Here is a 15,881-nt window from a genome sequence, read left to right as displayed (position 1 = left end):
GAGGCATGATAGTGATAGTATTGAAGAAGCATTCAAATTTTAGACAAACACATGAGAAGATAAACAGTCCATCTCTCTTCCAAGGAAAGAAGAACTAGTTCCCTATAGGACAATCATTACAAATGTTGTGCGAGATGCAACCATGACTAGAAAGTTTCTCATTTAATTCACAAATACATAGCAACCTAGACAACAACCTACAAATAGAGGATCCAGGTCAGATGAGACATAGATCATGCAATTCCAGATCTCAGAACTTGACGAGATTGAACAGACAAATAGGCAAGACTACCAACTAGAAAGGCAAAACTTTACAGCTGACCTTTTTCTCATACACAATGCATTTCTTACTACTCTTCCTCCTCCATTAACCTGCACTTCACCTCTACTCATAACAATGCTTTACACAAGACAAAGTTTCCCGTGAGCAAATTTCCTTCAATTGCCTCCTCAAGGTCCATTAAAGATTTCTTCACAAGAGCCCTCCTCCTTTCACAGTGTGTAAAATCTTGCTCCAAAGGCTCCTCAAAGAGATGAGACCCTGTATCTCTTCCTTTCCTGAGGATAGCATAGGCTTTTATAGCTTGCCTTACATCATCAAAAGAGGATAGAAAAGCAGATCATGTAGCTACAATCGTACCTTTAATCACAAAACTTTAGAAATGACAATGATTGAAATGCAGCATACATGATAGAAAAGTAGATCCACAAGTTGCTATTGCTAGAAATCATAGAAAAGCAGATCTGCTAGAAATCTTTGCAGAATGCAACAAACAAGCACAAAACTTTAGAAACGGTAAAGATTGAAATGCAGTTACTATGAAATCTTTGCAAAACACAAGCAAGAAGCACAGAGTATGCCAGTTGTTTGCATTTACATGGCGAGAGCTTCAAGAGAGGAAGGCAGCATGGAACCTTATCAAGAAGATGAGGAAGTCACAATGGAGCTTGCAAGGAAATGGCTATGGTGGATGCTAGTCCTAGCTTTTTTCTTTTCCTTCTGTATTCTGTTATGAGATCTCTCACATACATGATACATACACCTATACATACACACATACATGCATGCATTAGTAGTAGTCATGTACACACACACCACATGCACATGCACACACTCACATACATGCTATAAACATGGACACACCCATGCACCCACACTTACAGATGTGCCCTCTCTCACATAAATTGGTCACCGTTTGATGATGACAAAGATAGTTATTTGAACATTTAAGTGTCATTGAGGCAAACTTCTAATACACTAGTAGAGTTGTCATAGGACGTGTAATATGAAAGCACAAGGTTCACATCGGTCAATTGAAAAAGCATGGCTTACTTAGTGCTCAATGTTGTCTACATAACACAGAATGATGCATTCTTCAAGGGTAACAAGTTCTATTGGAAGGCAATTTTTTCTTGCTACATGTAGATATAATAAATGCCTTATAGTTCTAGTTGATGAGTACGGTTATGATGATGAAGCTATGATAATTTCACCTTTTGTTTAGTAGAGATGGTGTTCAATCATGCAACCACATCTCAAGAAGTATTTTTAGTTTCTCACAACAAGGCTGGTGTTGGCTACTTTATTTGCAATTAGATTTTGGCCTACTTAACATTATAAATTTCTTCATAAAGAATATTGCATCTAATATATTCCCAAGAGTTCATGAACAATATTACTTTTGAGGTGGAAAATGAGTATGTGAAAGTTTCATGGAGGACAAGGCTTTCATAATAGAAGAATTAAAATGGGTAATAGTGAGAAATCTCAACAACAGAAGGAAAATGGAAGAAGATGAGAGAGAGGGAGAGCCAAAAGAGAGAGCCACACAAGTTTTGGTGGGTGCATAACATGCTAATCTTCTATGTCATCCATATATATATGTGTGTTTGAGTATTGTACATAACTAGGGTTAAGGTACAATGGCCTTTAACCCCCACAACCTCCCACTTAAAAGCCAATGTGCCTTTAAGGGAGAACAACTAGTGGACATACTATCCAATGCCCATCAATACACGATAATACTCAAATTGTTGACAAGGTAGACTCTTTGTCAACATATCTGTAGGGTTCTCATTTGTATGAACCTTGACAAGCTCTATGAACTTGTACTCAAGTACCTCCCAGATGAAATGGTACCTGACCTCCTCAATGTGTTTGGTCTTTGCATGAAAGACCGGATTCCGTGCTAGTTGAATAGCACTCATGGAATCACTATGCAATGTCGGTACACCTGTATGAATCCCCAAATCTCCCACTAGCAAATCAAGCCATATAGCCTCCTTGCAATCCTTTGTGGCTGCAACTTACTTGGATTCTGTGGTCGACATAGCAATACACTTTTGTGCATGAGACATCCATGACAGTGCACCACCTACAAAGACGAACACATAACCAGAAGTGGATCTCTTGCTATCTGCATGCCATGCATAGTCTGAATCTATGTATCCAAGTACATGCCTCTCTCCTCTACCAAAGCAAATACACATCTCCTTGGTACCCTTCATGTATCTCATGATGCACTTAACTTCCTCCCAATGCCTCTTTCCTAGATTAGCCATACACTGGATAACAACTCCCACTACAAATGCAATGTCTAGTCTAGTAGCTATCATAGCATACATAAGACTCCCAACCGCTAATGCATAAGGAACCTTGGCCATCATGGCCCTCTCCTCATCCGATTTGGGACTATTTTCTTGACTCGGTTTCACCTATGGAGGCAATGGAGTACTTACTGCCTTCCCTCCCTCTATATTGAAATGCTGCAACACTTTTGTAACATACTCTCTCTGTGAAAGCCAAAGGAGTTTCCTACTCTGGTCACATGTCCTTCATGTCAAAGCATGTTGAGATATTGAGCTCCATCGACTTGTTAGCTGCAGATGTGGTTGTTAGCTCGTGATATGCCACCGACTTGTTAGCTGCAGATGTGGTTGGTACACTACCCATGAATAATAGCTGGATGACAGCTATCTTTATGTACTCTAGTTAGCGGCTTAGTTAGTATGCCACCTTAGTTAGCTGACTTTGGTTTGAGACCCACATATAGGGTTCACCTACCAAGAGAGAGTTATTTTGGCTTTCACAACTAAGAAGAGGAAAACTGTTTTCAACCTCCACCTTTGTGTGTATTCCCCCATTGTGTATGTGAGAAAGCTGCAATTGAGACTCCTTACTTCTCTCCCACTCTCTTCACATGGTCTCAGAGATTGGTTCATGGTAAGGAGCTCAAGAAAGCAAACCAAGTTCACGGTGTCTTGGTAAGAGGATCAGTGTTGCTTTCATTTTTCGAGTTTGGGAGCAAATCTCTGCAGGTAGCATAGCCGAAAAGTGCAAGAGTGCACTGTCTCAGATTTGGACACCCTTTGCAGTGTGACGAAGTGTGACGAGAGAGTAGTATATACTATGAGAGAGGGCAAAGTCCTTGGTGCAGTTATTTTTTTGATTCGAGGCCATTTCGGGGCCCGTTTTGGTGGTGGAAGTTTTTCGCAAGCACTCAGAAAAGCACCTTGTTTTTGCTGTGTGACCACTATTCTATAGGTCAATGAAAAGTTACCATAGAAATTGCATTGTATGCCTATGCATAGAGATATTGGGAGTGATAGAATCATTCTTATTTCTTGTTGATGTAAAATCGTCACTAGGAAGTGACTATGTGGTCAAATACCACTTTCGTCAGTTTTGCAGATTTGCCCTTGTGAGGCAGAAGTTGTGTTCTTTGCAGTGACATAATATTTTTGCAGTGTTCTGTAATGGCATCTGATGCTCTTTCATATATTGTCACTGAAAAGCTTGACAAGAATAACTTCCAAGCATGGAAGTTTAGAATAACGAATTTCCCTAAGGGAAAAGGCTCTTGGGAGTTCATTACTGGAGCTGAACAAGAACTAGTTATTCCTAATGTTCCCAATCAACAGGAGTTGCAAGCATTTAAAGGATGGCACAAGAGAGCCAAAAAAGCTATGTACTAGCTGTCTATCAGTATTTCAGATTCTATGATTGTGCATATTCAGGATGCAAGCACGTTGAAGGAGGCGTGGGATACTTTGACAAAAATGTATATTAGCACAAATACGTAGGCCAGGAAAATGTGGCTCAAGCAAGAGTTGCATAATGTATAGAGAGAAAAAATGAGCATCAATGACTACCACATGAAGGTGAAGAAGATTGCAGATGCACTTGCTTCCATTGGGTCACCAATGGAAGATGATGATTTAGTCTCTATGACCTTGAATGGTCTAGGAAAGGATTATGCATAGTTTTGGACATCCATTGCCATTCGTGAGAATTTTCCTGATTTTGAGGAGTTGATTGCTCTTCTAATTTCTAAAGAGCAGAGAAATGGTGGTGCATCTTCTTCACGAGGAACTGCAAAAGAAACTATCTTCTACTCAAATGCTGGAAGAGGTAGAGGTAGAGGTAGAGCAGGCTGCAGTGGAAGAAATCAGAATATGCAACAATTTCAAGAAAACTAGTCCTATGGAGGAGGACGTGGTAACTTTAGAGGCAAGGGGAGCCAAAGAGGTCATGGTGGATGGCAGAGAAGCCAAAATGCCAACGGCAATGTTGAATGCTAGCAAAATGACATCATGACTGGAAAATTGCAGCAAGGCAATTATGCATCCTCTAGTAGACAGGGTGATGATAGAAATGAGCATTTATTTATGGTGTAGCACATGACCAATTTTGTGACAAGTGTAGAAGAAAGCAATGATGTGTGGTATGTTGACTCAGGTGCATCAAACCACATGACAAGTCATGCAAAATGGATGCAAGATGCAAGGAAAATGGAAAGATCAAGATTTGTGGAGACTAGTGATGATACTACACATCCTATTGTGCAGATTGGTAAAATTCCTTTGTCTATGCAGGATGGGAAAAAGAAATACATGTCTGATGTATTTCATGTCCTAAATATAACCAAGAACATGCTTTCTATTGGTCAAATGGTTGAGCAGGGCTTGCAGGTTAGATTTAATCCTCATGGATGCTTTGTTGAGGATATGAAAAATAAAGGTTGCTTGATAGTAAAAGAGAAGAAGAAGGGCAGCATGTTTATGTTGGATGCAGACATGCCTGAATTGAGTGTAGCAATGTTTGCACATGGGACCGGTGTAGTTGCAAATATTGATATTTGGCATAAACGCATTGGTCATGTTAATGTACAGTGACCTAAATTAATGCAGGCCCAAAATATTGTTGTAGGATTGCCTAAGTTCAAGGTTGCAGAAATGCATAAGGTATGTGAAGCCTGTCAATTTGGAAAACAAGCAAGGAAACCATTTCCTAGACATGTTCAAGAGAGTAAGAGGCCATCAGAATTAATCCACTCTCATGTATGGACTACTAAAGCTACATCTATTAGAGGCTGTCATTATTTTGTCACTTTTATTGATGACTACAACATAAAAGTTTGGGTGTATTTTATGAAAAATAAAAGTGAAGTGTTTGGAAAATTCAAAGCTTTTAAAGCTATGGTTGAAAAGAAACAAGCTTGCAAATAAAATGCCTAAGGTCAAATGGAGGGGAAGAGTAACTCTCGAATGAGTTTGCAAGGTTCCTATAGAAGCATGGCATAAAGCAACAATATTCATGCAGTCGTACCCCACAGTGAAATGGACTTGTAGAAAGGAAGAATAGGCATATTGGAGAGGTATCTCATGCCATGCTCAACGAATATTGGGTTGAAGCAGTTGCTATAGCAGACTACATAATGAATAGGACTCCCACTGCAGTGATACATGGCATGACTGTTGAGAGTTCACACTCAACATCATGTGATCATGTGTGCATAGCACCATCACGTGATCATATGTGCATAGCACTAACCTTATAGAGTGCTATAAAGGAAAGGGTTAGATCCCCTAACCCTAACCCTAAAAGGGTTTGTATATATTCTATTTTTTCAACTAAATATAGTGTACAGTTAGTCATTTGTGGTGTGCTCTCTATTGAGATATCGAGCTCCACTTGTGATATGCCAAGGTGACCATTGTGCATTTATGTCACCGACTTGTTAGCTGTAGATGCGGTTGGTACATCGCCCATGAATAATAGCTGGATGACAGCTATCCTTATGTACTACTCTAGTTCGTGGCTTAGTTAGTATGCCACCTTAGTTAGCTGAGTTTGGTTTGAGACCCACATATAGGGTTCTTCTATTTCTTTGTACCAGAGTTCTTTTGACTTTCACAACTAAGAAGACAAAAACTATTTTCAGCCTCCACCTTTGTGTGTATTCCCCCATTGTGCATGTGAGAAAGTCGCAAGTGAGTTTCCTTCCTTCTCTCCCACTATCTTCACATGGTATTAGAGCCTGGTTCGTGGTAAGGAGCTCAAGAAAGCAAACCAAGTTCACGGTGTCCGGTAAGAGGACCAGTGTTGCTTTCCTTTTTTGAGTTTGGGAGCAAATCTCTGCAGGTAGCATAGACAAAAAGTGCAAGAGTGCATTGTCTCAAATTGAGATGCCCTTCACAGTATGGCGAGAGGGCAATATATGCTGTGGGGCCATTTCTAATTCGAGGCCGTTTCGGGGCCCATTTTGGAGGCGGAAGTTCTATGTAAGCACTGAGAAAAAGGCCCTGTTTTTGCTGTGTGACCACTGCTCTGCAGGTCGATGAAAAGTTGCCATAGAAAATTGCATCGTATGCCTATGCGCAGAGATACTGGGAGTTACAGAATCATCCTTATTGCCTGTTGATGCAAAATCGTCACTAGGAAGTGACTGTGTGGTCAAATACCACTTTCGTCGGTTTTGCAGATTTGCCCATGTGAGGCAAAAGCTCTGTTTTTTTGTAGTGATAGAATATTTTGCAGTGTTCTACAATGGCGTCTGATTCTCTTTCACAGATTGTCACTGAAAAGATTGACAAGAACAACTTCCAAGCATGGAAGTTTAGAATGACAAATTTCCTTATGGGAAAAGGCTATTGGGAGTTCATTATAGGAATTGAAGAAGAACCAATTCTTCCTAATGTTCCCAATCAACAGGAAATGCAGGCATTTAAAGGATGGCATGAGAGAGCCAAAAAAGTTATGTACTAGCTGTCTATCAGTATTTTGGATTCTATGATTGTGCATATTCAGGATGCAAGTATGCCAAAGGAGGCATGGGATACTTTGGCAAAAATGTACAGCACAAATATGCAAGCCAGGAAAATGCAGCTCAAGCAGGAGTTGCAAAATGTGTAGAGAGAAAATATGAGCATCAATTACTACCACATGAAGGTGAAGAAAATTGCAGATGCACTTGCTTCCATTGGGTCGCCAGTGGAAGATGATGATCTAGTTTCTGTGACCTTGAATGGTCTAGGAAAGGATTATGCACAGTTCCGGACATCCATTGCCGTCCATGAAAAATTTCCTGATTTTGAGGAGTTGTTTGCTCTTCTAATTTCTGAAGAGCAGAGAAATGGTGGTGCATCTTCTTCAGGAGGAACTTCAAAAGAAACTGTCTTCTACTCAAATGCTGGAAGAGGTAGAGGCAGAGGTAGAGGAGGCCATGGTAGAAATCAAAATATGCAGCAAACTCAAGAAAACCAGTCCTATGGAGGAGGACATGGTAACTCTAGAGGCAGGGGGAGCCAAAGAGGTGGTGGTGGATGGCAGAGAGGCCAAAATGCAAACAACAATGTTGAATGCTACTATTGTGGTAAAATGAGTCATATGGCTAAAGACAGCTACAAAAAGCAGAATGACAATATGAATGGAAAATTGCAGCAAGGAAATTATGCATCTTCTAGTAGACAGGGTGATGACAGAAATGAGCATCTGTTTATGGTGCAGCACATGACCAATTCTGTGACAAGGGCAGAAAAAAGAAATGATGTGTGGTATGTTGACTCAGGTGCATCAAACCACATGATAGGTCATGCAGAATGGATGCAGGATGCAAGGAAAATGGAAAGACCAGGATTTGTGGAGACTGGTGATGATACTGCACATCCTATTGTGTAGATTGGTAAAATTCCTTTGTCTATGCAGGATGGGAAAAAGAAATACGTGTCTGATGTATTTCATGTCCCGAATATCACCAAGAACCTGGTTTCTGTTGGTCAAATGGTTGAGTAGGGCTTGTAGGTCAGATTTAATCCTCATGGATGCTTTGTTGAGGATATGAAAAATAACGGTCGCTTGATAGCAAAAGGAAAGAAGAAGGGTAGGATGTTTATGTTGGATGTGGACATGCCTGAATTGAGTGTAGCAATGTTTGCACATGGGACTGGTGTAGTTGCAGATATTGATATTTGGCATGAATGCATTGGTCATGTTAATGTACAACGACTTAAATCAATGCAGGCCCAAAATATTATTGCAGGATTGCCTAAATTCAAGGTTGCAGAAATGCATAAGGTATGTGAAGCCTGTCAATTTGGAAAACAGGAAAGGAAACCATTTCCTAGGCATGTTTAGGAGAGTAAGAAGCCATTGGAATTAATCCACTCTTATGTGTGGACTACTAAAGCTACATCTATTGGAGGCTGTCATTATTTTGTCACTTTTATTGATGACTACAACAGAAAAGTTTGGGTGTATTATATAAAAAAGAAAAGTAAAATGTTTGGGCACTTCAAAGATTTTAAAGCTATGGTTGAAAAAGAAACAGGACTGCAGATAAAATGCCTAAGGTCAGATGGAGAGGGAGAGTACCTCTCAAATGAGTTTGCAAGGTTCCTGCAGGAGTAGGGCATAAAGCAGCAATATTCATGTAGTCATACCCCACAGCAAAATGGACTTACAGAAAGGAAACACAGGCATATTGGAGAGGTATCTTAGGCCATGCTAAATGAAAAAATCCTACCAGATTATTATTGGGCTGAAGCAGTTGCTACAACAGTTTACATAATGAACAGGACTCCCACTATAGCAATACATGGCATGATGCCAGAGGAGATGTATACTGGTAGGAAACCAGATATTTCTCATTTGAAAATTTTTGGTTGCATTGCCTATGTTCATGTGCCAGATGAGTTGAGGTCCAAGTTGGATCCAAAAGCTAAGAAGTGCATCTTTATTGGTTATTCTCTGCAATAGAAAGGGTATAGATGCTATAACCCTTCTACTCATAAGTTTACAGTGAGCAGAGATGTTTTTGATGAGATGAGTAGCTGGTATAAACTAGTAAATGTGATGATTGATGTAGATGCACAAAATGGTAATGCTGCACAGAATTCACAGTAGCAATGACAAAATATTAGTGGACCTGTAGTGTCCTCTAGCAGTGGTTCACATACTTTGCCATGGACAGGCAGATTAAGATCAGGAGAATCTCCTCAAAGCAATGCAAATAGTGGTACACAGGTATCACGAAAAGGAAAAGAGAAGGTAGATCAGCCCATGTTTGATGTGAATGCAAGTCACTCTTATGTGGATGGTGAATCCAATGGCTCAGAACAGAGCATTGATGATGAGTTGGGTATTCCTTCTGTTGTTACACCTGGAGTAAGGAAGACTAGGGATGTTTTAAGAGCACCTGGAAGTGAGCCTATTTTGTGTAGGTCTACTAGAGCTAGAAATCCTGTGGATAGGCTGAAATATGATGGATTTACAGCCATTCACTATGCCTATATGGTCAAAGTGATACAAGAACCAGAACCCACTTCTTTTGAGCAAGCCATGGGAAAAGAAAAATGGGAGAAAGCCATGGATGAAGAAATGGATGCCTTGGAAGCAAATGCTACATGGGAATTGGTGCCTTTGCCTAAAGACAAGAATGCAATTGGCTATAAGTGGGTTTATAAGGTCAAGCATAATGCAGATGGTTCTGTGAATAGATACAAGGCAAGATTAGTTGTCAAGGGTTATGCACAAACATATGGCATTGATTATGAAGAAACATTTAGTCCGGTTGCAAGGATGGCAACCGTAAGAGCAGTCATTGCTATGGCTGCATCAAAGGGATGGTCTTTACATCAGATGGATGTAAAAAATGCCTTCTTGCATTGTGATTTGCAAGAAGAGGTGTTTATGGAGTAGCCACCAGGTTATGTTCATGTTGTTCATCCTGAGTTTGTTTGCAGGTTGAAGAAAGCCTTGTATGACTTGAAGCAAGTACCTAGAGCATGGTCTGACAAGATAGGATGGTATCTTGTCACTATTGGCTTTAAGATTTCCAAGGCAGATTTCTCAATTTATGTGAGAAAAACAGAGAAAGGTATTATGGTGCTTGTCATTTATGTTGATGATTTGATCATCACAGGTGATAGTGATCAAGATATCCTTCATGTGAAAATGCTATTGAAGAAAAGTTTGAGATGAAGGATTTGGGAGAGCTGCATTGTTTCTTAGGCATTGAGGTGATTAGATCACCAAGTGGGATACAGCTCTTGCAGAGGCAGTATGGATTTGACATGCTATCCAAATATGGGATGACAGGCTGTAAGCCTATTTCAGTTCCTTTGGAGCAGAATGTGAAGCTGTGCAGATGCAGGTGAGCTTCTAGAAGACCCTACTATGTACAGACGCATAGTAGGAAGTTTGATTTATATGACTATTACCAGGCCAGATTTGAGCTATGCTGTTGGATTGGTAAGTCAGTTTATGCAGGCTCCAAGGAAACCACATTTGGATGCGGCTAGACGCATACTCAGGTATGTGACGTTCACATTACAGTATGGACTATTTTATGAGGCTGGGGTTTAGATACAATTGCATGGATACACTGATGCTGATTGGGCTGGTAGTATTTCTGATAGATGATCTACCAGTGGATATGTGTTCTCTTTTGGGAGTGCTGCAATCACTTGGAGCAGCAAGAAACAACCTACAGTTGCCTTGTCGAGCACAGCGGCTGAGTACAGGGGTGCAACAATGGCTGGATGTGAGGTAGCTTGGTTGCATAAGCTACTTGATGATATGCATCAGTGGTCCAGTTGTCAATTATTGTGACAACATGAGCAGTATACACGTGGCAAATAACCCAGTCTATCATGCTAGAACAAAGCACATTGAGGTACATTATCACTATGTGCGGGAGAAGGTTTTACTAGGTCTTATTGATCTAGTTTATGTTAGCATAGAGGATCAGGTAGCTGACATATTCACGAAGGCATTGGGTTCACTCTTCTCCTCTCCCCTCTTCATATTTTGTCATGGTATCAGAGTATGGTTCCGCCTTCCGCTGAGGCACCATCCTTCTTGTGAGAGTGTGAGAGAGATTGTGAGATCAAGTCTTCTCTTCCGTTCAGAGAACTTCTGCTTTATTTTGAGAAAGTTCCATCCATGTGAGAGAGAGAGACTTCCATTGATTGAGAGGTCTTCAAAGGTTTTGTGAGAAAGAAAGGAAGTGTCTTCTTCTTGCTTGAGAGGAAGAGAGAGATTTTGCTCCATGAGAGGTTTTGAGAGAATCCATTTGCAGCGACTTACTCAAAGGCACATCAATAATCCTTGTTTTAGTTGTCCGCTTCAAACGATTCCTCTTCATCGAGTGCTATTGTAGCAGAGATTGCATTTGGATGCCTATCTCTAAGATCCAGTTATGACCTCCACGCAAAGCATCCAAAGCTCCTCCAAAGTGCTGCAATTGCTTCAACATCATATAGCACCATAGCCTATGACTCGTAGCTCCAACGAGCCCTGCAAGGTTCCCAGCAGCCTCCAACGCCTAGCTCATGAGCTCTACTATCGCTTGCCTCCACTCCATTCTCAGCCTAGCACTGCACACTCCAAGCTCTAGGCTCGAAAGCCCTACCTCACGTCCTATGTCACATCTCCAGGCACATATGTACTCTGCATAAAAGACTACAACAATCAACTTGCAGCAGCAGGAGAGACTATGAACCCCGCAGAAATGGTTCAAGTAATCTTGAATGGACTAGGAGAGGGATACGAGAATCTAGTCCAGAGTATTGCCATCCAATGACAAATTTCAACACTGGAAGACTTCAATTAGTTCTACTTGGTGAAGAACTCAGGACTCAGGCAATTCAAGCACGTAAAGGTCATTCTAATGATCAGGCATTCACAGCTTCAGATAGAAGCAGAGGTAGATCATATAAAAAAAGTGGTCATCATCATCAGCAACAAAATCAAAGTTAGAATCAACATCAGTAGTAGCATCATCCTCAGCAACATCAGAATTAGCAAAGAGGAAATCATTCCAATTGAGGAAGATTTCAAGGGCGAGGGAATGCATCCACCAATGTGTCAAACATTCAATGCAACTACTATCACAAGTTTGGACACTATGAAAGAGATTGCCGCAAGAAGCAGTACGACAAAGGCGGTCAATCCAACAGTAATCGAGGGAATTCCCAAGGAAGAGGAAATTATCGTGGTGGACATTCTAGTCATAGTCATTTTGCAAATGAACATGGAAATATGTTTCTTGCAAGCGAGGAATTACATCAGACTGATACAGTGTACTTAGACACTGATTTCAATCCCAAACAGGATTTCAGTTATCAAGTCCAACAAGTCGAATAGGATCCTTGGTACATCGACAGCAGTGCATCATCTCATATGACAAATCATCAGGAATGGTTCACAGAGATGAAACCATTAGAAGGTCATAAAATTGTCATCTACATAGCAGACAATACACCAAATCTAGTTCAAGGGACAGGTGTTATCCCTATGAACAATTTCACTAGTACAAAAGGATTAGTCAAAGATGTGCTCTATGTTTCGAAGCTCAGCAATGACCTTTTGTTAGTAGATCAAATGATGGAACACAATTACAAAGTCATCTTCGACGGTGATGAATGCACTATCAGAGACAAATCCAAAAGATGTGAGCTAGTAGCAAAAGGTGTCAAGGAAGGATGTTTATACAGAATGCTAGCTATAGTACTAGATAAGCATGCCATGTCAGCTCAAATGCAACAGATGCCATGATTTGCAAAATGGCACAAGAGATATGGTCATGTCAATTTCAAGTACTTGTTAGAGATCTCAGGAATCAGAATATGGCAATTGGGATTCTGAAGCTACAATTTCTTGGAAAAGTTTGTGAAGCATGCTGCTTCGGCAAACAAAAGCGAACCAACTTTATCAGAAGTACCTCTTGTGCATGAGGTATTCTTGATTTGATACATACAGATGTATGGGGTTATGCCCAGACCTGCAGCATCAATGGTTCACTTTACTACTTGACCTTCATCGATGACTACAACAGATATTGTTGGGTCTACTTTCTGAAAGAGAAATCTAAAGTGTTTTCCAGATTTCAAGAATTCAAAGCCATGGTAGAAAACCAGATAGGCAAAAAGATCAAGGTCATGAGATCAGATAGAGGAGGTGAATACATGTCTTCAGCATTCATGAACTTTTGCAAAAATCATGGCATACGAAGACAATTCACATGTGCAGATACTCCTCAGTAGAATGCAAGAGCTGAAAGGAAGAATGGGACTTTAGTAGACAGTGCTAGAGCAATGCTTAGTGAAAAGCATCTTCCGAATTAGTATTGGGTAGAAGCAATATCTACAGCTAACTACTTGCTTAATCGGCTTCCTACCAAACCCATACAAGGTATGACTCCTTATGAAGCATTCACTGGACACAAGCCATGCATTGGGCATCTTCGCATAGTTGGTTGCATAGCATATGCCCACATACATGATGATCATTGCAGAAAATTAGATGCGAAGTCATGAAAATGCATCATGGTTGGCTATAGTGAAGAAAGCAAAGCATACAAATTGTATGATCCCATCAACCGCAAGGTCATTATCTCCAGAGATGTAATCTTTGATGAACAATCAGAATGGAAAACCTCACCTACATAGGAGATAGAAGCATCGACTTCACAGTCATCTACAGAACAGTTGATGAAGAAGAGCAAGAATTGCCATCAACACCCCAAGCAGAGCCACAACAGCTCATATGGTCTACTAGGGAAAGCAGATCACCAGCCAAATTGACATATGCTCAGAAAGGCAAAGCAATTCAGGTGGAAACCACCAACTATGCTCTTATGATTACCATCATGGCTACAGAAGAGCCAGTGTACTTCGAAGACGCAGTAGACAAGCCAGAATGGCAAACTGCTATGAATGAAGAAATAGATGCTTTGTATAAAAATAACACTTGGGAATTATGCGACCTTCCACCAGGAAAGAAGGCCATAGCTAACAAATGGGTATACAAAGTGAAGTACAATCCAGATGGCAGCATTCAGAGATATAAAGCCAGAATAGTTGCAAAAGGATTTGCACAACAATATGGTCAAGACTATGATGAGACTTATGCTCCAGTAGCAAAGATGGATTCCATACGATTCTTGATATCACTAGCGACACTCAGCAAATGGAATGTGTATCAGCTTGATGTCAAGAATGCATTTCTCAATGGTTATCTAGACGAGGAAGTCTACATGCAACAATCAGTAGGTTATGTTGAACCATGAAAGGAGAATAAGGTTTGCCATCTCAAGAAAAGTCTCTATGGATTAAAGCAAGCACCCAAAAGTTGGTACAGTAGAATTGACAAGTATTTTGCTGATCTGGGATACATGAAATCCCATGCAGATCATTTTCTCTACTACAAAGTTCAAGGGGAAGACATTACTATTGCACTTTTGTATGTAGATGATTTGATTGTGACAGGAAGCAAGGATAGATTCATCAGAAAATTGAAACAAGACTTATCTGTAGAGTTCGACATGAAAGATCTTGGACTTATGCACTATTGTCTTGGAATTGAGTTCTGGAGAGATTTAGATAGCACATTCATGAGTCAGCTTAAGTATGTTGATAGTCTCTTGAAGAAGTTTCATGTGGCAGATTGCAAGATTGCAGCCACTTCCATGGAACAGAGTTTGAAACTTACTAAAGATTCATAAAAGCCTAATATATACAGATACTACAGGAAGCTCATTGGATCTCTTATATATTTGACAATCACACGGCCAAATATTTGTTATGCAGTAAGCTCACTAGCACATTTAATGGCAAATCCAAAACAGTCTCATTGGAATGCAGCCAAAAGAGTCTTGAGATACATCAGAGGAACAAGACAGTTTGGGATAGAATACAGAGGAAGTCATCCACGGTTGCATGGATACTGTGATAGTGACTATGCCGGAGATCATGAGACCAGGAGATCGACATAGGGATATGCATTTTTCCTTGTTCAAGGTGCTATATCATGGTTGTCAAGCAAACAGCCAACTGTTTCTTTGTCTTCGACTGAAGCATCATATAGAGCACTGACCACAGGTGCATGTGAGGCTATATGGCTCAAAAGACTATTGTCAGAAATAGATTACTTTGATGAGTCAAAGCCAACAACAATATACTGTGATAATCAATCGGTTGGCCAAAAATCCAGTATATCACTCCAGGAAAAAGCACATTGATGTCAGAGAGCACTTCATCAGAGAAAGAGTGTTACTTGGTGACATCACACTGCAGCATTGTGATAGCAAAGAAAATGTTGCAGACATCTTTACCAAACCACTCGGTAAAGAGCTATTCGAGAAACACCAACTAGCTCTTGGTTTGATGCAAAGGAAGGACATTCCCATTAAAGGGGTGTGATGGAATGTAATGCTCAATCCTTCTTCGATTCCCCAGAATCATCATCTTGAGGAAGGCCTACTTCATGATGTTGATCTTGAGGGAAGGTGTTGAGAGTTCACGCTCAACATCATGTGATCATGTGTGCATAGCACCATCATGTGATCATATGTGCATAGCACCAACCTTATAGAGTGCTATAAAGGAAAGGGTTAGATCCCCTAACCCTAACCCTAAAAGGGTTTGTATATATTCTATTTTTTCAACTAAATCTAGTGTACAGTTAGTCATTTGTGGTGTGCTCTCTAGCTGTGACAAAATATGAAGAGGGGAGTAGAGAAGAGTGGAGATGAGAAGAGAGGGCACAGCTAGAGAGCACACCACAAATGACTAACTGTACACTAGAATTAGTTGAAAAA

The sequence above is a fragment of the Dipteris shenzhenensis genome, chromosome 6 (assembly GCF_047967505.1).
Source record: "Dipteris shenzhenensis isolate YYH24624 ecotype China chromosome 6, Dip_SZ_1.0, whole genome shotgun sequence".
Lineage (NCBI taxonomy): Eukaryota > Viridiplantae > Streptophyta > Polypodiopsida > Gleicheniales > Dipteridaceae > Dipteris > Dipteris shenzhenensis.
This window is presented reverse-complemented; position numbering follows the sequence as displayed.